The sequence below is a fragment of the Pinus tabuliformis genome, chromosome 6 (genome assembly GCF_031772625.1).
Source record: "Pinus tabuliformis cultivar Carrire ecotype Pingquan chromosome 6, CPIR1, whole genome shotgun sequence".
Taxonomy (NCBI): Eukaryota; Viridiplantae; Streptophyta; class Pinopsida; order Pinales; family Pinaceae; genus Pinus; species Pinus tabuliformis.
The window spans coordinates 1,634,984,532-1,635,009,339 of record NC_142292.1 but is presented as its reverse complement, the minus strand read 5'-3'; the positions used below and the strand labels follow the sequence as shown (position 1 = coordinate 1,635,009,339).

At 35.5% G+C, this 24,808-nt stretch overlaps 2 pseudogenes; both read left to right on the top strand.

Moving 5' to 3' along the window:
- Positions 1-14,075: 14,075 nt before the first annotated feature.
- Positions 14,076-14,462, top strand: LOC149265193 (putative pentatricopeptide repeat-containing protein At3g13770, mitochondrial pseudogene; annotated as a pseudogene).
- A 39-nt stretch (positions 14,463-14,501) lies between these two features.
- LOC149265192 (uncharacterized) lies at positions 14,502-24,495 on the top strand (annotated as a pseudogene).
- The last annotated feature ends 313 nt before the right edge of the window (positions 24,496-24,808 follow it).

The window sequence follows — 24,808 nt, the reverse complement described above, 5'->3', positions numbered from 1 at the left end:
CTTATGATAACAAACTCTATCAAGGACTTGACTAGGCCCCTACTAGCGATGAAACATATTTCATTAAACATATCACAAATATTCATCCTACAGGTTATGACAACAAATCTGTGTATAGGGGTCTCATACTTATCTGATATTTTCTAGGAAGCATTGACACCTTATCACATTAGCTACATTATCATCTATACAGTCATATATTCAATGTTCATTCATTTATGAATCAAAACATGATCAGAGCTATACATCATCATTATCATAAAACATACTCTTAACCATCATATAAACAACAGAAATAACATAGATATGACAACCATAAATACCACATATGAACCAGTACATTTGCACATAAAATACCAAGGAGAAGAAACTCTTATTAATGAATGATTAGGCCAACCAGGTTTGATACTTCCATGTTCCACCTAACCAAAGATTGGATGAACCAAATTTCTCTTCAGCCAATCACCCCTGTGCCATATTCCAATCATGAATGTGGGATTCATAACTAAAAATCAACCAGGGCTTCCTGAGGCTACACCATCTCGCCCTCTTCAATAGAATCAAGCTTTTTCGTAATCCGCATTGGATCACTAGGTACTAAATGGGCATGGATTCCTCCAGACTTCTCCACCTAAATTGCGAGGAATTTTTTTGTCTCAACCTCTCTGCTTTATCGTGTATCCCACCATTATTAGTCAAGGGATTCCTAGGCCTATGAGGTCTCCACCCTCTGGACTTTGTTGTGTATACCATCCTTGGGTTCCTAGACACCATCAAGGGCACTCACCACTGAGATTTACCATGTATCCTACCATTCACCGGTCAAGGGATTCCTAGGCTCAATTGAGGTGTTCACATCCAGGCTTTACCATGTATCCTACTAGGATTCCTAGTCCTTATGAATAATCCTAAGACCACCCCACTCAGCTTCGAGTCTATCTAGAAATCCAACTCAACTAAATACAAGAGAACCCACCACACCATGGCTATCTGGAAATGGCAAGGAAAGGCTGGAAAACACTGTCACACCTGGCAAAACCCATGATAATGACAACAAGAGAACCAATAACACACATGTATAACCATGCATGCCAAAACTAGCTAGGAATCCATACATGCAACTCGATACCTACAAATAATCCCACTGTAACCTCTTGATCCCACTCTTCCTTTCTTGATCTTTGCTTCCTCTTTTCCTTCTTTTCCTTTCTTGATCCAATGTTGAAGTGCTCCAAGAAAACTCTAAGTGTCCAAGAGTGTGAGAGAGAGAGAATAGAGAGAGAACTCTAAAACTAAACTAACAAAAGGTACCAACTGATCCTCAGAAGCCTTTTTATTAATGAGGCCTCTATTTTCTTCATTTTTCCATTATTTTCCTTCATTTTCCTCTTCACATGCAACATGTGACCTTTCACCTTCCTTTTCTTCTAATTTCCATTATTTTCATAAATAAAATGCTAATTAATGCCATTTTTCCTTTTCAAATACCTTTTCCATTTCCTTTGCCAATTTCCTTATCCATAATAAACCAAATGAACACCCACACTAAGATGTTTTGCCCAACACTCAGCTTGGAATAATACTCCCATAACTGTGGTTATTATTTTGCATTTCTTAACTTTCATTACATGAAATTTTCACCAGGGTTGTTACAAAACCCTCCCCCTTGGGGAACACTGTCCTTAGTGTTCAATGACACCTACAACCAACAAGAGTGCTGAAAGAAAATCAAACTGCCCATGGAACTATATAACTTAGTTCATTGTAGTATTTACAATGATAAACCTGCTGAGAAGAAAACTGACATGACAACATAACAACATGACAACCATAATGACATGAAATCGATACCGCTTATTTGATCTTTATAACACAACTCGTGGTAGCATTTACATGCATATACATTTGTACATATACCAAATCATATACCAAAACATATATCAAGGGCATTCACTCAACCAAAAAATAGAGAAGGATACATAGCCCGCATTTGATCCACCATATCCCATGTGGCTTCATCGGGCCCAAAGTTCTTCCACTGAACTTTAACCTGCTCGTTTGCTCAGTTCCAGAGTATGAGAATCTTTCTTTGCAATATACATTGTGGTTTCAATTGAAATTCTCCTTCAGGCTCCATCTGTAATAAAGACAAGTCAATCACATGATAAACATATTTAACATACTTCTTAAGCAATCACTAGTACAATCACATGATAAACATATTTAACATACTTCTTAAGCAATCACTAGTACAAAATGGCTAATTAATTACTAAAAAAATGACTAAAATTTGCATATAAATGACCAATTTTCAGTTAGTGACCACTAGTAGTTAATTTACAGTATCTTATAACGCGACCAACTTTTAGTCGTTTTTAACTTAGTCATTAATTGGTTTTCTCAATTTTATCGTCTAGTATTATATTTAGTTATAAATTTGGTCATTGATTTAGTCATTAATTGCCACAATTAATGACCAAATATACAACAAAATATATTACTATATTGTTGCTCGAGAAAACCAATTAATGGCCAAAGAAATATGACCAAAATGTTGGTCGTGTTATAAGATACTGTAAATTAGCTACTAATAGGCATATATGTGCATATTTTAGTCATCGTTTGAAACCAATTAATGACCAGAGAAATATGACTAAATTTTGGTTGTGTTAAAAGATACTGTAAATTAGCTACTATTAGTCATATATATGCAAAATTTAATTGTCCTTTGGAATCACATATTTACCATTTGCAGTAGTTTTTTTTTTTGTAGTTTCATATTTATTATATAAATGACTAATTTAGTAGTTTATATTCATTTAATTTAATTTCATTAATAATGATTTTAAATGACTAATTTAGTCGTATATTCATTTTATTTGTGTTCATCATTAATCAATATAAACTACTAGTTTACTAGTTTTAAATTGATTTTATGTGTTCATTGTTAATCAACATAAATTAATTAGTATGATTTTGCAACTAAATTTAAAAAATTTCATACAATGTGCATGCTCATCTAATATGAAAATGCAAAGTTTCATATGTTAATTATAATACTAAACAATATCAAATGCATCTATAAATAATTTCAACCACATAGTTTCCAACTTAATATTGTTTGAACTACAATTTACACATGAAATGATGTTTCATCACTTCAAAAATTATCATTGTGTTTCCAAGGCATTACAAGTGAATTCACCAACTCTGAAGACTTGACCATCAATGTCTATGTGTGTGTCTTATGTGGGATATTGAATCTAAGAATATCACTAGACCGGTTCTATTCTCTCTCTATTTTTGCATTTGTCACTCCAGTGTTCTTGCTCTCAACCTCTTTCTTCAATTCCTGCTTCTTAGCATCGATACTAAGTTAATTTTCCCAAAACAAAAGATGATACAATGCAGAGTGTAAGACATGAAATACAATGAGCAGTAAAATCTAAACTAAAGTAGACTATAAAAAGTTTATATGCCATATACCTCAACATCAGTAATATCAAATCAATTTTCCCCATACAAGCAAGAAACTCGAACAAGTTTTCTTCAGTTGGGCGATAGTGGCCACTATAATGAGGCCAGATGACCTGTATAAACAAAGAAAACAAAATGTCACCATATAAAATAATACCTTAGTAACTTAGTATTCAACCTTCAGGGAAAGCTTAAGCACAATCATGCCAACTAAGTTACATGCTAAAAAGTTCAAGTTGTAGGTAACTTGTGAAAACAAATAATCTAAGATGTGATTTTTAATCCTTGTCATTCTATTCGCAACAACATTTCATTTTCTAATGCATGAACTTGGTCAAGTAAATAAACAATATGTGCTCAAATAACAACATGAATGTAAACTTTTTTGATAGTCATGAAAATCTTTTAACACAAAAATAGTTATAAGGATTCCAATCAATATCGTGTAATACTGATTTCATTTTCAAGCTTTGGTTGTTGTTTAAATTGACATGATACCAAGTATTTTCAATTTCCTAGTTAAAAGACAAAAAAAATCATAAGAAACGTTCAAAATACAGTTAACAATAAAGAGAGGATATCATGGAATGGACATTGCAATTATAAAAAATTTGTTAATTGTCCACCGATGTCTTGTCTGGAATTCTTAAAACATTTGCTTTACCAAAATAACCATGAGGTGAAAGAATCACAAGATTAAAAACCATAGGAATGCCTACTAAAAAAATTTCCAAAATCGATGGCTCAGGTGCCTAGAGGACCTCTAACAGCAAATGAATCATATCCAATACATGCTCTGCATTGTCTCCCCATCATTTTTCCAATCACATTTCCTGTAACATGCCCACAACAGAGTCAAGTAACAATCAAACAAAGACATTGACATTTGTTTTTATCTTTTCTATCTATAAAATTTGAATCTGAATTGTTTCAAGAACATATTAATTCATATTTAAAGTCTTCCTGACATATGAGAAGGTACCAATCAAGCATGACATTAGAAAAATCAACCTCAATGAGGTCCTCTAACAATTTCTACAAAATATTTTTCTTGCTATGATATCTTGGGTATAAAAAAGAATATATTTGCAAAAGAAAAATACATAAATTACTTATGTTCAAACTCTGTATATGGTGTATTCTTAGGCATTTTTTTAATATGTTCCTTCGGATTTATCAAAGAAAATTGTAGTTTGGTTAAACTCGATATCCTTTCATTCAACATCAATTTTCGCAAGATAAATGTCACACATTATTCATTCCCATTTCTCAACATGCTACATATGATAACTTAAAAGTCACATAAAACCAAGAGCAAACCCTTTTCTAACCAAAACAAAGAAGCAAATAGTGCCTCTAATAAAACTTCATTCTAATATCAGCAGATGAAAAGAGAGTGGACCATTTTTGCCTCTTGACTTTGCCTATTTTTGTTATGAAAGTGCTCAAGCTTCAGGAACCAACAAATGTGAGGGAAGTTGTAAATGTGAAAAAAATTATGTTGACCTTTGTAGACTTCTTCAAAATGATGTGAATGATGCCATTTTCAGATGTGGTAAATCTCATAATAAGAAATGGCCACATTGGATGTAGAGATTAAATATAAAAACTTGTGGACATGGAATGTATTCTAATAAATTGCATTGCAATGACTACCATGGGCCTCCACCTATTACAACTCCTCCGTATGTTACTCTTGATGATGACAGAGAGATGGAAATGATAAATATGGGTGGTCCTAGTCTGCATGGTGGATATCTTCAAACCAAGGTCGTCATCTTAATGAACCTAGGTTATGACATGGTAAACCTGGATCTGGTCCTCACCCAGGGTCTATCAAGGATATTTTCACAAGAGTCTCACAATTTATCTAGTAAATAAACAGTTAAATTGTATATTAAAACAAATCAAAGCGAACTGCTCAAAATCCTCTTAGGTGGGTTGTGGTCAAGTGGTTAAATCAAAGCACTTTCAGTGCACAAAACTGGGTTCAAAGCCACCCGAAGACATGTTACTGAATTAATATGGCCAATGAAGTTATCTACCTCATCCAAAAGTGGTCCAAAAGTGGGTGGAAGTCTTAACAGCCTTAATGGCCCATGGTTGTGGTCTGTCTCAACAAACGAGGAAAGATGCAAGTATTGGATGAATTTAATGTGGCCAACAGAGTTATCTACCCCATCCAAAATTGGGTGGAAGTCTTAGCAACCTTGATGGCCCATGGTTATGGCATATCTCAAAAGACAAGGAAAGATGCAACCTTGGATGAATTTAATGGAAGAGATACCCTTTGCCATGGCCTCTAAGAAAAGGTAGAGCCCAATTCATTAACAAAATTCCTTTTTTCCAACTGTAAAAAATAATATCACAAGATCCTAAACTGGATGGAAAAATACCTTTGCTATTATAGCTGTCAAGTCATGCATGGAATGTGTGACCTCGTATGATTCAAAGAAATATTCTTCTTCAAACTTTTCTATGGCACTTACATAAACCTATGCAAAAGTACATTAAATCAACTTTGAATATCAGATGGAAATAAAGCAGAAATATCAACTATGGTGTTAATATTAGTCCCAACAAAAAGTTATTATTGGCTAAAAATGAATGTGTTACACACACAATAGTGCCAGCTCCTTTTCTTGTAGAAAAAAGACAACCAGTTGGATCAGTTGAAGGTCGAGCACTGATGCTAACTGATGTCCACGACAAATTTGGGCAAGCCAACACACCCTCAAATTATTAATTCAATCAAAATGGGAAGGTCTAAGCCCTCATCCAAATGCTAAAACAATATGAAATGAAGGGCCTGAACAAAACCCCACCCATATAAAATACTAAAGAGCTCAGTTAATAATTTTACCATTACATAAACCAAAATTGTTTCATAACTTTGCAACCAGATTGAAGCTCGGGCAAACCATGTTTGGAAACACCCATTTTCAAGAGCATATGCCTTATAAAATTTACAACATCTAACTTCACAAAACTATATTGCTAATTAATTCAAGGTGTTGAGCTACTTTGTGCCTCAAAAGAAAACACATGAACTGAAATAATTATTCTGAAAGGAAAAACTCAAAAATTCCAATCAAAATTTGGCGCAGACCTTCGCTTAAATCTGTACCAAATAGTGCATATCCATGACAGATCCTTCAAGTCTTCAAAACCAGAGATAACCCCACCTTCACATGGTTGTGAAAGGCTTTGGTGTCCACCTCACCAGAAAGAGTAACAAAACTTTTAGGCCTCTACTCATGCTGAAGTATTGTAGTTTTCATTCCATAATTATTGAGGCACCCCTTAATTGTTGTTGGTGGGTCCAAAGCATGTTGAGTGCCTATGGTGAACATATTCTTGTTCCTTGAAAAGCTATTTCATATCTCTGCTCCAACAACAATATTTTTTAGAGGACTAACAGTGTGTAAGTAAGATGCCTTCAAGGTATCACCCTTACCAGTTTTGCAAAGCATGAGTCACTTTCAGTATGACACCAAAAAAATTTCTATGCAATGCTTCATAAAATAGTTTGCAATTGCCCCTAAATCTTACCAAAAAACCCACTAAAATTTACTATTTTAGTTTACAAGAATGGCAAGCCAAGTCTTACAAGGTCAAATAAGAAACAAAATGAAGCTTTGAAATACTCAAGCCTTCATCATATTTCAAGAAGTTTCCTGATGCAATGTAGAAAGCAACTTCACCCCCTACAGAAAGATTCTCGTTTCCAATTACTCCTGAGAAATGTGTTATTGGAGATGGTGTCAATACAATGCTTGTATTGACCCCTACATAATCATGCATATATTGAATCTCAACCTATCAAATTTACAATATATAATGTAAGCAAAGTTAAAGTGTAATCTGTCAAAAAAAATTACAAAATTATTTTTATCACTATAAAACATCAAGAATGTTGTTAAGCATTGTGTTTATCACAACATACCAGCATGAAATTTTACCAAGTAGATAACCTTGTGACTATTTATGATCAAAATTATGGGGCATGCTGAAGCCCGACTAATATAGATGTCTGAGTAAATGTCTACAATATTACAAAGAAAAGGCTCCAGATAGAAAAAAGAACAAGATGTTTTGTTGCAATGGTTCTCACATATAAAACCAATTATTATTTTTCATATCCTTCCAAATGGCTTATTTCAAACTGTAGAACTGGCAATTTGATCCCTTCTTAGGTGAGACTAAGTGGAAGATCACACTACAGATGAAAACTACAACATATTACAAATATATGCATTCAGGAAAATGGCACAATTGACACAAATGTCTAATCACCTTAATTGTCATGTCTTTCTAAATGGTAAAAATGAATGCCATAATAACTAAAAGAATGTTTTAACTTATAGAATGTAGTAATGTCCCAATTAATACAAAGTACTGCAGGTTGTTACTTTACAAAAAAACACCTATATTAAGCATGCAAATTGTTCAAAGTTAAATATGATGTCAAAGATAACTTTTATTGTTCAAATCCTACAATTAATATAGATGACATCTTGCACAACTAGGTTTTCTCTCTCAAGTTCTCTATTCTTAGGGGTAGCCATGACTTCCCTAAGGAGGGGTGGCTCCCTCTCCTCCTTTGATCCAGCCTTTGAGGTAGCCACAAAAGCTTTCAAATATCTTGTGGCAGCTTCTTTCTCAAAAGAAAAAGAGCCATAACATCATCCAAATGATGGTTTGTTAAGAAATGGAATAAGTGCTTAAACTCATTCCATCAATCCAAGGAGAAAATCACTTCATTGTTACCTCTAAAATCTGTGCTTTGAAATATAGATTCAATTATCAATTATAAACCCCAAAGTTACTTGAAAACATCACCCATTGTCACCATGGTGATCATCCTTGTCACATAAGGCTAGCTCTCCTCCAACATAAGGGAGGAATCCATGATAAGCCTACAAACTTGTCCTTCAAATGCTAAAAAAACATATTTGCAAAATGATATTGTTTTTGTCTTTTAAGATTTGAAATGGAAAGCTAGGCAAGACATAGTGCCTGGTCCCTGGGCTATAGACTCTAAGCAACAAACAAAACTTTAAAATTGATGAATAAGATGTGAGTCATGACAAAACAACCAAACAACAAGTGTTATCAGTCAAGAATAGATCCAATAAATATGTAACAGTGTTATCTCCTACTAGATGGAACACTTGAAGACAGTGTGCTCCCCCAACTTGATCTCTTGTAAGTCGCATAGCTGAAAATTCCTTTGAGGTGTGTGATGTCGTGAGCTATCTCAAACCAAAACTAGTGGGAGCCCACACTGAATGAACCAAGGGGAATCCTAAGGTTGTGCATCCAATCTCTATCAGTATAGATAGGATTAACAATAAGAGTCACTTAGCTACATAAAGCACTCAAAATAATAAAATGACATAATCAAGCTAACGCCCTCACACCTGGTCAAGTTTCCTATCACTTTTTGGTTGGACACCAAAATGGAAACTTTGTACCTACATATGAGTTAGGTCCAGTGTCTCTTGGTCCTATCGTAGTTACCAAGGAGCTTTCCTCTCAGTTAACAAAAAATAATATTTCTTCCTTTCTCAAAAATGTCAATGTCGAGGAGAAGTATCTATCAAGTGAGGAGACTTGAAATTGGTGGAAGAAAATATTTCAGGGAAATTGCCATCAAGTAAAGGGAAAAAGTCATAAAAAAATGCAATATATGATTTGAAGTCCAAGTACACAAATTTCATGTCAGGAAGGTTTCCTGATCTGCCAGAGGAAATTTCATTCTAATAATGTGATGGAATATTTCTCTTAAAGATTGTTGTTTTCATTCATCTGTTTTTCTATGATCTATGACCTCTGCAAGGCTAGCCAAATTCAAGATGCAAACAACCAATTGAAATAAATTTTGAATAGGGGTTTGTTTCTGAGTTGTACTACTTATGGGGCATTCACAGGAAATATGGAGGAAGGTGAAAGGTTGCTAAGGGAACAGTAGTTAGCAATTATTGTCAAAAATGATTTCTACTATGTATCATACACCATCACTGCTATGAGTAATACTTACTTAATGCTTGATTTAGTGCAAGTACAAAATGATGGAAGATAATTGCCTCTGGACCTATCGCAATAAGTTTGGTGTTCTACGGATCATGCAAAAAATGGTTGCAAAGTTTCAAGTTTTTAATAATGTTACCAAAATAGAGGGTATGAAAAATGATCACAAAATATGATTGCATAGAAGTTTTGTAGCTGCTTATGTTACAGAGCCTACCATCTTCTGCTCTTATTGTGAATTACATATTGCCACTGACATTGCATACTACAAAAATTCAATGAAAACTGTGCTATTACTACCATAAAAAAAATGCTTTTTGAGAAAGTTCAACTTGGAATAAATCCATTTACTAAGAGACAACAATAGAGTTTGTTGATAAAGTATTTGGTGTAAAGAAATAGAAGCACAAATTCTATTATGATTATTTCGGCACATTTCTTGCCCAACAGAGATAAAAACAAATAGAAATAAAAGTACAATTGTGCTTAGGATCACACACAATCATTTACAAAAAAAAATAGATCTCTAGGTTAAAAAGAAATTTGGCACTCACCGTTACAAATGAATAAAACAAAGTAACAATGATATCATAAAGGTTCTATCTAGATGCATTCATAGAATATCCAATTCTTGAATATGAAGTAATATGATCTAAATGTTTTGACTTGATTAGAATCCTTTTTGCAATTGTTTCTAGGTACTAAGTATAGAAATTGATACATTCCATTACTTCTGGATTCCTTTGAAGTATATATTGACCTTTACTTGAAGTTGTCATTGTTGGAAACTCATGGTTAACCAGGCAAGCTTGTAGTCCATATAATGGGTTGGGTGAAGTTTGTATTAGTTGAGGGCACTGTTCAAAACCCTAAACCTAAACCTACCCACCCCCCCCACCCACCCAAAAGAAAAAAAAAACATTATCCCTATTCATGGTTAAGGGATATCGTTAATTTCAAATTTTTCTAGGTTACTTATTTTTTATGTTTTTTTTCAAGGTGAGGGGGGTGGGGGTTAGTAGAGCTTATATTAAAAAATTTGTGGCCATACGATACAACTTATGTTTAATAAAAATATATAGTCTTGGGCAAGTATAACCTAGAATCTCTAGTAAGGATGAACCAATCAAAATACTATGGAGGCCTACCTATATCTGCTTCTTAGAATTCCACAAGTATACTACATAACATACTAGCATAATAAAAATAGTACTCAACAAAACATACTAGGTTACAAAAAAAAAGGTAAAAATGTAATGCTCATTTTGGGCTTTAGTTACTTGGTCCACATGACATGCCAGGACTTCATATTTCACAATTGTGGAGCCAGTATCAATGTATATAGCCACATAATTGTCTTCAGTGTGACTTTCCAGTAGCTTTGAGATATGACCACTTAGGGTGTATCCATAGAATGAGGTGGGCCAGAGGAGGTAGAGTCTACAAAGTTGTTTCTTAAGTTGAGAGTGGGAGATTGCTTAACCTCTAGGTGGAGTTGAAGTGAACCAATGTGCACCTAGCCATCATTTATAGAGACTCCATAATAGAAGCCATTTTCAACTGGTTCCCTCTAAAATGTTCATGGAGGACCAAGGTTCAGCCTCCCATTTTCCTCAAATTAAAAATATGATTTGATGTTTCTGGCATGCATTATATAATTGCTCTTAGTGTATATGGTTGTGGATGGCAATTTGGGGCAAGCATTATTGTTGAAATAGGTCTTATAAGTCAAATTTTTTATGCCACCATTGTTAATAATGCACCAGCCCAATATAATTTTAGTCTGATGGTTGTCACTAAATAATGCCTAACTATTTACGCACGAGTAGTCATTGATCAAGTTTAGAATGACAATTATTAACCAATTGTTTAGTCTTGATTCATCTCTTCCTTCATTGTCACAATGAGTTCAACTTTTCACACCTTTCTAGATTTAGACATTGTCCACTTGAATGCAAGAATTAAGAAAATGTTACATTTCAACAAAAAGCAGAGGTGGGCACAAAAATTTTTGTTCCCAACATGTTATTGGCATGGGTGTTGAGTCTCATTTTCTAGTATATTACCAGCAATAAGTGAATTGTTTTCTAGTATTTTTCAAGGTAGAAGAGGTTAGTGGATAAAATAGAATAAATAAGTATATAAATAATTTTTATTATATGTAGAACGAGTTGTGTTTGCTACAAACCTTGCTGAGTATATCAATATCAATGGTAAATATTTGAATTTATTTATGTATGTAGATGTATTATATTGAAAATCATATTTCTGCAAACACTCATCATCATTTCGAAAACATTGCTTGATTATCATATCTTATGGTGTGTGGGCTTGATAAAATCACTGAAAACACAGTTGGGACAGTCATGCTTTGAGGAACCAATGGGAATATTTTCAAAAAAAATTTCTATCCTAAATATCCCTTTATGTCTACTTTCTAATCCAATTTGAATCACTCAATTTGGATTTGAAACGAAAAAGTTATGACTGAAACATTGACAGTATGTCTAGTAGGCAGCTCAGGAACAGAGCTGGGACAGTCAGTTTTTGGAGGCCTAAATGACTAGATTTTGAAAAAACAATTCTATGGTATATTAATCTATTAATATAGTTTACAATGCAATTTGAATCACTCAATTTGGACTTGAAACGGAAAAGTTATAACCAAAATACTGACTGTCTATCATAAATCTGCACTTTTAAAACTCTGTTTTTTCTCGCTGTTCACTTGCATATTTGACCTATAAATTCTTATTTCATTCAAAACCTATTTAAATTTGAGATATTCCTATGAATCCACTTTCATTTTCCTTTGGAATCATTCAAATCGGATGAAAAATAGAGTTATGAATAAAAAATTGTTGGTTAGTATACTGGCCATTGCTTTCCCGCAGGTAACAAACACATTTTTCTTTATCCTTATGTGGATTTGTTTTACAGAGTAACTACTTGTGTTTTTTCTTTTCATATTTATTGGATTAGGAGAGCCCGTACACCTCTCTTCTTCCACGATTTAATGTTTTATTGCAGGTAGACACTCATTTTTTGCAGGTTCCAGGAGAATAAAAGATGTTAATTTATGAACGAGTGATTCTTGAAAGACATGTTAATGAAACAAGGGAATTTCATCCAATTCATTACCTAATGGATTCAAATGGAGAGTTTATTTCTATTTAAATATTAATCTTGCTGATGTCAAAGAATTTTCTTTTATTCATTTACCATTGACAGATTGTTGTTTCTTGAAATAGATTGATATTCTCTTAGGAACAACATTGCTGCAATTAAAATCATAGCCGTTGCAACTTGAGCTATTTATTTATTTACTGTTTTTCAATAAAATTGTTGTTTCTTTTCTGATTTATTTTATGATGTTGTTTTTGTTTTCAAAATAAATGAAGGAAGTTCTCAGGTTTCATGATGTCTCTCCATATCTATCCAGTTGTTCCCGAGTCTTATCAGTATATGGTTTCCTTAGATCTAACTGTTGTTACTCCGCCGGTGCTGTTACTCCACCAGTGCTGTTACTCCACTAGTGCTGTTACTCCGTCAGTGTTTTTACTCTGTCACTGCTATTACTCCGTTAGTGTTGTTACTCCATCGTTGTTGTTACTCCATCGATGTTGTTACTCTGTCGTTGTTGTTACTCCGCCAGTGCTATTACTCCGTCGGTGTTGTTACTCAGCCAATGTTGTTACTCCTCCACTGCTGTTACTCCGCCGATGTTGTTACTCAAAAAAAATTTCTAAGTACTCGGTGTTGTTACTCCTTCGGTGATGTTACTCCTTTGGTGTTGTTATGCCGTGGTGACATTTTTTCTAAGTACCCGGTTCTGTTATTCCTTCGGTGTTGTTACTCCTTTAGTGATGTTACTCCTCTGGTGCTGCTACTTCGTGGTAAATTTTTTTCTAAGTACCCAGTGCTATTACTCCATCCATGTTGATACTCCGCCAAGGTAAGTCTTCAAGTACGTCCCTAATCAACTTTGTGTATTTTATTGATGTTTCAATTGTGACCGAGGATGGTCATATCTTAGTTGGGGGGAGGTGTTGCATTTGATAGAAATGTATTGTATTTAATATCAATGATGTCATGTCAGCATTGTTATTAAAATTTCACGTCAACTCATACATCTCACGATTATTACCACCATAATCCATAACAATCCGTAACCCCCACTTATCCACACACATTGGAAATTGAATCATGCACGACGACATTAACTTGGTGAATGGGGAAATACATTTAATTGTCTAGGTCCTCTTTGACATAATGATTGGGTAGTAAATTTATCTTTGTTTATCTATAAACATAATTTTATTTTTTAAGGAATAATTATGAAAAGATGATTTCATCATGGCAACTTTCAACTTTCCTAATTTGTCAAGTCCCTGATCTTGTCAAATTTATGATGGTGACCACAAAATTATACTTAAATATTTCCATCACTATCTAATGAATTATTCCTCAAACCCCAATCTTAATAAAGAAAAATATATTTATCAATAGCCATTTGAAGGTTATTAGTATTTCTCTTTTGTTGAGAAATGGAGAAGTGCGGAAGCATGGTGGTCGCTCGCAGGGTTTTCGTTCAAATGCCTAAGCGTGATGTATGTTCATGGACTGTGATGATTGGATCTTATGCAAAGAATGGCCCTCCCCAGGAGGCCCTGTATCTTTTCCACCAGATGATGGGAACAGGCGTCCAGCAGAATCACTTCGCCTTCGCCAGTGTTCTTCCGGCATGTACTGCCTTGCCATCTCTGCAACATGGTATGGAGATCCATGGCCGAATCAGAAGGAGAGGATATAAGCTTCATGTTGTTGTGGCGAATGCCCTTCTGCATATGTATACAAAATGTGGGAGGGTAAAGATTGCACGCGAATTGTTTGACGAAATGCCGGAACGAGATGTCATATCCTGGACGGTTATGCGGTCTGGATATGCGTAGAATGGGTTTATAGATGAAGCTCTGAAGCTCTTTAATGAAATGCCTGAGAAGGACGTGGTCTCGTGGAATGCAATGATTACGGGGTTCGAGCAGAATGGACGCGCTAACGAGGCCCGGAAACCATTTGAGGAAATGCCCCAGCGGGACATAGCCTCATGGAATGCAATGATTGAGGGGTTTACACAGGTCGGGCTTGTTGACGAGGCCCTGAGACTTTTTTGGGAAATGCCGCAGCATGATGCATTCTCGTGGAATACTATGACCGCGGGGTCTGCACAGAATGGGCATGTGGACAAGGCCAGCGGTTTCTCTAGAAAAATGCCTTGCAGGGATGTGTTCTCATGGACTGCGTTGATGGCAGGATTTACACAGAATGGGCTTGTTGACAGAGCCTTGAAGCTGCTTAAGGAAATGCCTTGGCCGAATGTAGTCCCGTGGAATGCAATGATTTCAGGATTTGCATATAATGGGCATGCCGAGGAGGCAATGAAGCTCTTTAACCGAAGACATTCCCCAGTATTCTCCCGGCATGTGCCAACTTAGCAGCTCTGGAGCAAGGATTTGCAACAGCCCTCTTTTCGGTGGAGAAGATATGCAGCGGAAAGCAGCAGTCTGATCACTCTGCCTCGTTTCAGATCCAAATCGTGCTCCTTTCTAGAAAAACTCTGCTACAATGGGCAAGCTCTTCGGATCTAGTGTAGGACCTCAAGAAAATCCTGGAATTTAGGCTAGGGATTCCCTCGGCTTCTCAACAACTCCTCCACAAAGGTAAACAACTTGAGGATCCTTATCCCCTTTCTTTTTATAGCATTAAGAGAAATGTCTCCATATTTTTTACCCTTTGTTTGAGAGGGGGAGTTGTTGGACAGTCATCTTCAGCTGCGGCTTTTTCTTACAAAGATGTTGTCAATGCTCAGAAGCCCAAGAAAACAGCTCCTCCAGCTCAGGCTCCCAAACCTTTTTTGGTGGACAAACTGGAGGAAACCCCCTCCATTGAAATAATGCATCCTTCGCTGGATGAGCAAAACCAAAAGTATGCAGAGCATGCCATTATTTGCAGGTTCAATGGGCTATGGCCTCACACAGCAGATCTCTACCAATGGATTCACTCTAACTGGACCAACAACTGCAAGGTTTTTCTCTGCTTAAAGGTTTTCTTCATTGTATTATTTGCTTTCAGTGAAGACTACCAAAAAGCATTAACTGAAGGCCCATGGTTTTGGGGCTCAGCAGGTTTATTCCTCACCCCTTGGTTCCCAGATTTCGATCCTTCTTTAGCAATCATCACCAAGCTCCCCATCTAGGTCAGACTTCCTAATCTCCCGGCGCATCTATGGCACTTTGTTGTATTCCAAGGAATCAGCGACACTCTAGGCTGCTTTCTAGCCAGAATTTGTGTAGAAATAGACATGAGCAAAGGTCTACCGGATCAGATAAATCTCAAAATTGGAGACTTCCATTGGACTCAGTCCCTAGATTACGAGAACACAGCCTTTCGCTGCCGAAATTGCCATCACACAGGGCACCTTCAGAGCTCTTGTCCCTCGATGCATGCCCAAAAGAAGAAAGCCAATCCTAAGCCGAAATCCAAAAGCTGGAAACCTCATGATCCTTCTCCCATGGATGATTATGATTCCAGCTCAGATGAAGAGGAAGGGGATGCGGAAGGAATGGATACAAAGCAGGCACAGGATCCGCCTTCGACTGGTCCTGAGGATTCTTTTGTCCCACCAATCTCACAGAAAAGAACTCATGAGTCCTCCCCCTCGGATTCAGACAAGGATACCTCTCCGTCGGCCCAGCTCAGTTTGCAAATCATGCCAGCTCAGTAAAGTCATCTTGATTGGGTCAAAGTTGGTAAAAAGAAAGGAAAAAAATGCCGAATAGTTGATTCTACCCACGTTGGGTAGAATCCTCTGTTCTGCTCTTGTTTCTCTATTCTTGTTGTTACTTCTTGCTTAGCACTGCTCTCTTCTTGGTTTCTCTTTGGGGCCGAGGTGGATAGTCAATCCTTTCCGGCTGCCCATTTTCTTGCTTCTCTTGGTTGTAACTTCATATTGTACCATACTTCCTCTTAATAGAATTAGTTTTTACCGAGAAAAAAAAAAGGTTATTAGTATTTGAGAAGCAAAATTACATGAGTTGAAAATAGTTACTACAAAACGTTTTACGCCATCCATATCTCTTAAGGAGTTGGCTTGCCACCCCATCTATTAAGTGATATTTTATTGATTAACAATAACCATAGTTAAATTTTAAACATAAATAGTCAACTGGAGGATAGGAGGTCTCATCATGAGCCGACCTACCATGATCATAGGTCCTAATAGAGTAACATTACCACTACTGGTCACCAAGCCGGGGTAATGGCCTTCAGTCATAAAACTAAAGGACAAGAGGTCTCATCACAAGCCGACTTGTTCACTTTTGTTAGTTCCCGTGAATGGCATTGTTATTAACTGGTTACCAATCTAGAACAATAATCTTCAGTAGACATCTAAGTAAATTGAAATGATTATGTAGCTATGAACTTATTTCTAATAGATGGGACACTAGCATCTCAATGGGTTAAAAGGGCATCCCTGTCGAGGCTATGGATGCCTTCTGGGAGCAGTGGCCATGCCTATGGTATAGAAGTTAATTCAATACTATGATATAACTGGTTACCTTGTTTTCTCGAAACTAACCGCTGATAAATCCACTGTTGGATATATAAGGTTTGCTAGAACTCATGGTTCATGGGGTAATATTTAATTAGTTCTTAGATAATGGTGGTTATGGTTTATATCTATTATTGAGTTATAAATATTTACTTTACATGTTAGGGATGAAACTTTTAGGATATTTGATATTTGGCATTTTGTATCATCTCATCTATCATTCCTTTATGCTACAAGTTTAATATCTTTAACCAAAGATAGTTTCTTTACCCAATCAATCTCTATTTAATCCTAGCTTAACAACACTACTATTATTTTGGGGAAGGATGAAGAGGCCTAATTATGATTTTGAATCCTGATGAATTACTGATTGAGGATACTCATGAGATGTGCTATAGAAATCTTGATGATAGGGAAACTAATCAGTTTGGGGGAAGTAAATCCTGCTACACTTTTTGATTACTTTCTTTGAGCTTGCATGGCTTTCACCTTCTGCATCACTTACACAAGCTCAACCTACATTAGCTTCAACGAATGTTAATCCATAGCTGTCATTCCACATTATTTTGTTGAAAGTAACAATTGAGGTGAAATAACATGAGTATTTGATTTATTAAATGTTTAGGAGAATGTCATAAAATAAATAAATAAATAAACCACTCGGCATTATTCACTCATATTTTTCAAACCATTTTTTCTTGTACTTTATACAGAGGCATTGGGTTGCATGTGAGCATGCAACATATTCAATTTGGGGGAATGTTGGGCTCTTAATTTGTCAGTATTATTACACTTTTTAACATTCATTTCATCTATTTCCACTATCCTTTTATCACATTATTACCATAGTTTATTATATAATTCCATTTCATAATCATTTATGCTCTTGTGGATAAATAATATCTGATCTCATTTATGTTTAATAATTAATGATTATTATGCATGATTTTGGTTTATTCATTTGTTATAACCTCACTCATGATTTTAGCCTCCAAGATCTCTTCCAGATTGCAAATTTGGTCTTCAACAGATAATTAGATATTCCAACTCAGGAATTCGTTGGGATAAGAAGTGACAGTTTTTCAATGGATGTTTTAGGAAAATTAAAGCGAATCTGGAAAATCTGAGACATGGGTTTTGTTAAGAACAGACCAAGTCAGTTTTCAAATGAGCAGTTTTTAGAAATTCAGTTTGTATTGGGAGAAAAGCAAGGTTCTTCGAAGGACATATTTGCAGATTTTCTATTGCGAACGTTTTCCAGAATTTCCCAATTGTAATAACCAAATTTGACTTGTTCCAAATGAATCATGATAGACAGATCTCTCAGATCTCATCTTGAATATTGAGATCAATTTGTTGTAAGTTTCCTTTGGATGTTTGTATATTTAAAAGACACAATTTAGAGAGAAAGGGGGAGCTAGATGATGTAAGAATCGAGCCTTGTAACAGTGGAACTCCTGTTAATGAAATTTCCAACCTTCTGATATTTTCCTCAATATGTGAGTTAAGCATAGCCCTGACCAGGGAGTTGGGCCCACTCTTCTGATCAGGTGTTGTGCGTGTGTCTTTTTTATGTTTATTTTTTACTTCTTGTATTTTCTTTATTGTTGTTACATATTTCCATAGATTGTTGTGAATGCTTTTCTTTCTGCAATTTAATTTCCATTACTGTTACATTGATTCTTTAATTTTTTAGTCACGAACCCTTGGTCAATGTAAGATTGTAACCTTGCTCCTCCATATACCTTGCATGTTAACTTGAAAAGTGTATGCACTTGGATTGACATATTAATGTGGTAAAGGGTTGAATCACAACATTCACACTTGGACACCAACAAAGCTTAAGGGTTTTGAGGTCTTTACACTAATTATTTTTCCATCCTTGCAAGGGATGTCCCATTTTCCGGGCTTCAAGGTATAAAAAGCACCATAATATGGAAGTCAATGCACCGGTGCAACTATTTTTACATAATTACATCACATATACTATCCTCTTCTCAGGATTCCATCCAAACATTTCCAGAGTTGATTTTAGGCCTGGCCATTCTATGATTAGGTGTGCAAGTTGTCATGACTATCCTCTTCTCAAGATTCCATCCAAACATTTCCATAGTTGATGTTAGGCCCGACTATTCTATGATTAGGTGTGCAAGTGGTCATGACTACCACTTAAGAAAGTTATGTTTTACCTTACTCCAGAAAGCTTGACCAAGGAACATCACTGGCTAAGGGGGGGGGTCATTTGTAGAATGATTGTTGAACTGAAATAATGTCCAAGATTTGTTTTTGAGCTGACCTTATTGTTGTAGCTTTTATAATGATGTGCAATCTGTCCACATGGATACACTTTGCTGGAAATTGTTCACTTTGTACCTTCTTCTGGCATCTCTTTCACATCAGCAAGAGCAGATACAAAAGTGGATCCTGTGGACCTTTACACATGGTACAAATTTCTAGTTTATGCCAGCACTCCTATTTTATCATCCATCATATGGAAAATGAATTCTATGAGATATTAACCAAGCCATCATATAGTAATAGGGAAAAACCCTTCTTTAGAAGGGTTGTGACCCCTGTCAAGTCTATAATCATGATTTAGTGGTGCTTACAGCCTACAAAAATGACTTACAAAGTTAAAGAAGTTACCTTCTTTAGATATTGGTGACAATATGCAAAGGTGTTAAGCAAACCTTATCATTGCCTCGATATGATGATATTGTAGAGATATTGTTTTTAGCCAACAATTATATCAGAACACTGGTTTAGATCTGATTTCTATACCTAGATTTGAAAATAACATTTTCATCAGGTTGCAAAGGAATAACTCATTTTTGAAGGTCTCTTATTTTTGAAGGTTGGTTGGTTAAAAATCCTGAAGGAACACATTAGAGGATACTTCATCCTGTGCACATGGATCACTAATTTAATGCACCTCTTTTGGATCCTAGAGTTGGCCACATTTTTAGGAAGTTGTAGCTTGCACTTGAGATCCTTTTTATGAGGAGTTGGTTAACATGAAGAAGAATACCCAAGCTTTAAGGGATACAAGGCAACTAGCATATTCTCCAAGGTCAAAGAGTCAATAAGAAGTAAAGTGCTCCATGCCCGAGGGATACAAGGGTAATTTAATATTAATATACCACTGGAGGTTTTTAAGGAATGCCCTAGATATAAGGATGATTGTAACCTTTTTCAGTTCTTAGCACAAATATCAAGAAGTTATGCCTTTCAAATGCCATAAAAAATTTCAAATAATGTTTCACAATTCTAAAATTCCATCTAAAATGGCAAGTGGCATTTCAAGGCAAAATGGGCATGTCTTAATCTAGTTTAACTGTGTTTTGACAGGGAAATTGACCATAGGAACCTGCCCAAGTGCTTTAAATTGGCATTGACATAAATTTTGACACTAATTTCACATTGAATAAGCTTCTAGAAAACCCTTACACCCTGTCTTTGTTCTAAATAAAATTTACCACTTATTATTTCCTCACACTTTCTTCCAGATTGTTTGAGCAAAGGTATCTCCTACACAAACAAGAAGCACTTCTGTTGTGTGTGAAGCATTGTGATTTGGTTTTGTAGTCACAACTAGAAGACAGTTGTGAGCAACAACATTGTTCCACACTTCATTTCTTCACATTTTCTTCAACAACTTTTAGGCAAAAGTGTTTTCTACAGCTACAACAAGCATGCTCTATGCATTTTGGACAACATGGATATTATTGGAGGCTACATTTAAATTTTCTTACTCAGTTATCCTTTCTTCTTATGCTATTTTATATTTATAGATAGACAGACATATATTGTTTCCCTATTTCATTTTTTTTGTCTTTTTACTTTTTTGATGTGGGATGAGGTAGGGATCATGTTTCCAGCATGTACTCCTCTCCCAATACCATGAAACTTTGCTTCCAAGGATTTTTGAGATGGAGACTCAAAGGCTTTCTAAGAGAGCCCTCAATAAATGTCCAAGGCATTTGTCACACTTCAAAAAATAATCCCAACTCAGAGTGACTTTCTAAATTAAAATTGAGTCCCTTTAGGGTTGATTAGAAATGGGCTTCTAAGAGGTTCATTTAAGGATTTCACAACTAGGTATATTTATTCTAAAATTTTAACATAACAATAATTCTAATAATGTTGATGCATCACTAGGATAACAAGATTAACACATCCAAAGCATTTCCATAATTTACATTGAAATGAAACTCAATCAAGAAAGTATCCAACAAAATCAAGAAAGAAAAAGGCAACATATAATAAATAATGTAGACAACTGACTAGAAAATTACTAACAATACCTGTCACCCGATTCCCAAGGCTTCTTAACGCTACTTACAAAGGTTTGTTCTAAGAGAACTAAATTTGTCATGCTGCCCTTCCATAACTTTTTCCATGTTGTCATCATATGTAGGAATAAACACATCGCTAGCCAAAGACATCATGTAATCCAGTGTAGCCATTTCATATGAATGATTTTGGAATGGCTTTAAATCCATAGGAATAAGAAAAGCATCCTTCCTCACCTGCAGATTTTTGTTGATCAGCATGAGTGCTTGACATAAGAAAATCCAACTTCAAAGGAAAATGAGTTGAAGTGAGTGAATCGGTCAACTTATAATATTTGGATAGGTTGAATAGAGGGCAGGCATCCTTCTTTCTCCCCCATAGATTTCTTCAGCAGCAATATATACCTGAATATTTCTATCAAAATAAAAAGCTTTCAGTACTAATGGGGTCTCCTCTGGTATTACAGGACACAGTCTGTCCTTCCTCTTCATTTAAGAAATTATGACGTCTTTCCACTAAGGGTGGGCATGCCTCTGAAAGAAATACAAAAAGATAATAAGATCAATATTGTTAAAAATAAATATTTTGACTTGACCAGCAAAATATTATGATTTCCAAACATGTAATATACCTCAGTCTGATGAGTTCCTCAACTTATTCATCGATATAGCCAAGAGTGCAACCAGAAAAAACCAATATATCCATTTCATAAAAAAGATGAAGAGCCACAAAAGGACCATGTTGTTGCAATATTAAAAAAAAAAAAATTGACCCAATTCATCAATTTTTGAAGTGAAAAGCAAAGTGTTGTAATTCACATGACAACATAGATTTTAAACCTCAAGTGGCAGGCTATTATTTTCCAGATGTGCATATGTCTTATTCAAATGAAAAACTTTGTGCTTTCTTATGAGAGGAAGGATTTGTATCATGGTAGGAAACTTTTTTAGTACCCTTCCATGAAAAGCCCAAGGTATTAAATGACAGTCTTCGATACACAACCTGATGTAGGTAATAGGACATGTTTGACCAGCTCACATGAGGCATGGTGAAGACTACCCCATCTTCTACCTTTACCTCCCATCTTCTGCCTTTGCCTTCATCTTTGAAGGAATTTTATTTACTATTTGAAACTTCCCTTTGAGAGATGTGACAAACTGATCCACATCAAAAATGTCTTCAAATTCACTGTTCACATAAAATTAAAGATTAATTTTTGCAAAAGGAAACATGAAGGATAAACCACCCCCACAAGTAATTAATGCCATGCAATACCCAATACTGAAATGAATCAATAAAACATACTCAAGGTTTGTTAACAAATAGGAGGAATATTGAAGTTAAACACCTGGGATCTTCCCACAATGAAGCCTTGTCGAGCTTTGGGACAACCACAGTCACATTGAGATAATTGTAACCATGTCACATATCTAACAAGGGAAAAATATTGACCTTGATAAAATGATAATATATCACAAAACAATCACAAAAGAAAATGCAACAAACACGGTGACAGCATAGGCTTTGAAAAATCCAAAGCTTTGTACCATAGGCTTTGTACCAACAAGGATAGTTGTCTCAAAGCCTACTCTAGAAAGGTGTCAAAAATTTTAGTCCCAGTCCATCACCAAGTTGCTCCCCAGATCTCAAATTGGATTCAGGGATCCAAAAGAAGTGAGGGATAACACTCAAGATTTTCTTCAAGAAGTGAGTCACAGGCTTAAAATGGGTTTTGTGGAGAAGAGAAAAGATGAGTCAAGGATTAATAAAGAAGTTTTCTTGGATGAAATTCCTGATGTTCCTAAGCATCCAAGGAAAATCTCCTGATAGATTACAAGGAAATGAAAATGCGACGAGAGATATGAAAAACGATTCATCTAGTTTGGTTTAAGTTCCAACTCTGATGGGTTTTTCTGAAAAAAATGTTCACCAAATAGGTTGACAGATACTTCTCCATATGTGTGCATTAATACTTCCCTGGAATCTTCCACCTCTAGTACCAAATATTCATGGGATTACAAAACCAAGTTAGGCTCATCCTTGTCATCTTCCCCTTGCAAACCTTTTGATTCACCTAAATATGGAAACAAAGTAGTTGCGAAGACAATTTCAAAAAGGTTGAGAGCTGCTCAAGGGCATGAAGAGAAGCAACACAACAGACAAATTCAATATTCCTTAGGGAAACTCCTTGCTTTTCTTGATGAAAATAAACAAGTGTATCAGTCAAAAAGATACCAACAAAATAATAGAGCTAACGTGAGTGATGAGGAATGTTATGAATTCTTTTGTGATATGCATGAACCAAGTAGCAAGATTAAAAGGCCTAGTAGATGGGACATGCATGCAGAGTGGGATGGATATAATTAGACAACAAAAATATGGATAATAAAACATATATTTCACCCAGTAGCCTGCTGAGATCCCAGTCTCTTCCAGTATCTGCCACAAGTTTTGAGAGGGGTAGTGTTGGGAAGAATGGTAATGCTTCTTGTGATAACAGGGCAACTGAAAATGGAATTGACCATGACATATGAGGTGACACCCTACCTATGGAATAAATAAAATATAGGAGAAAAATATCTAGGTTTAAAGCTAAAGTTTTAAATTTGAAAGGTAGATTTCTGCTGAGAAAGTGGAGGTCAAGCAACAAGAAAATGGATTCTTTGTGTACCTTGCAATCAAACAATTATCTTGAAATTCACTTGGATAAGGGATATGATTTAGTGCCCAAAGATAATTTTGAATCAAGAATTCTCAAGGAGAGATTATCTAATCTCTCGGTTGTATCACAGTAGAAAACTCCTCCACAATCAAGAGATGTTCCAAACATGGAAACAAAACAATTGCAGAGCACATGCAACATACATAAAGTCTCACCTGTAGATGAGAAAGGATTTGAAGAATGTGTTCTTGAAGCATCAATTTTGGTCCCTACAACAATAGAGAATGAAACATTGTCTGGTATTGGTGTTGACTACATGATAGGTGTAAGAAGCATTCCATTGTTCTGTTTGACTCTACACATTGTCTATGCATTTTATGATTTCCACTTGAACTATCAGGCTTATTTTCTTGAATGATCTTACTGGTATATGTATTCTAGGAAATTTTACCTAGAGAGTTGTTGGGTGTTCCATCTTGTTGTGCAATAGATGAAGTTCCTAGAAATGAATTAAATGAATCATGTGACTCAAAAAAAACCAAAACAAAAGGTGGACGTCCAAGTCCAGTATCAGATATGGACTTTCCTATCAAAGAAGAAACTCCTAGCCACAGGGGTTTCAAAGAAATAAGTTCAAATATGAAAGTTCGGTGGCTGAGGATGCTGCTCTTCATAATCAGGGGTTGAGATTTAGGGGTCCAATTAGTTTAGATCACATGTTCATCTGCTAT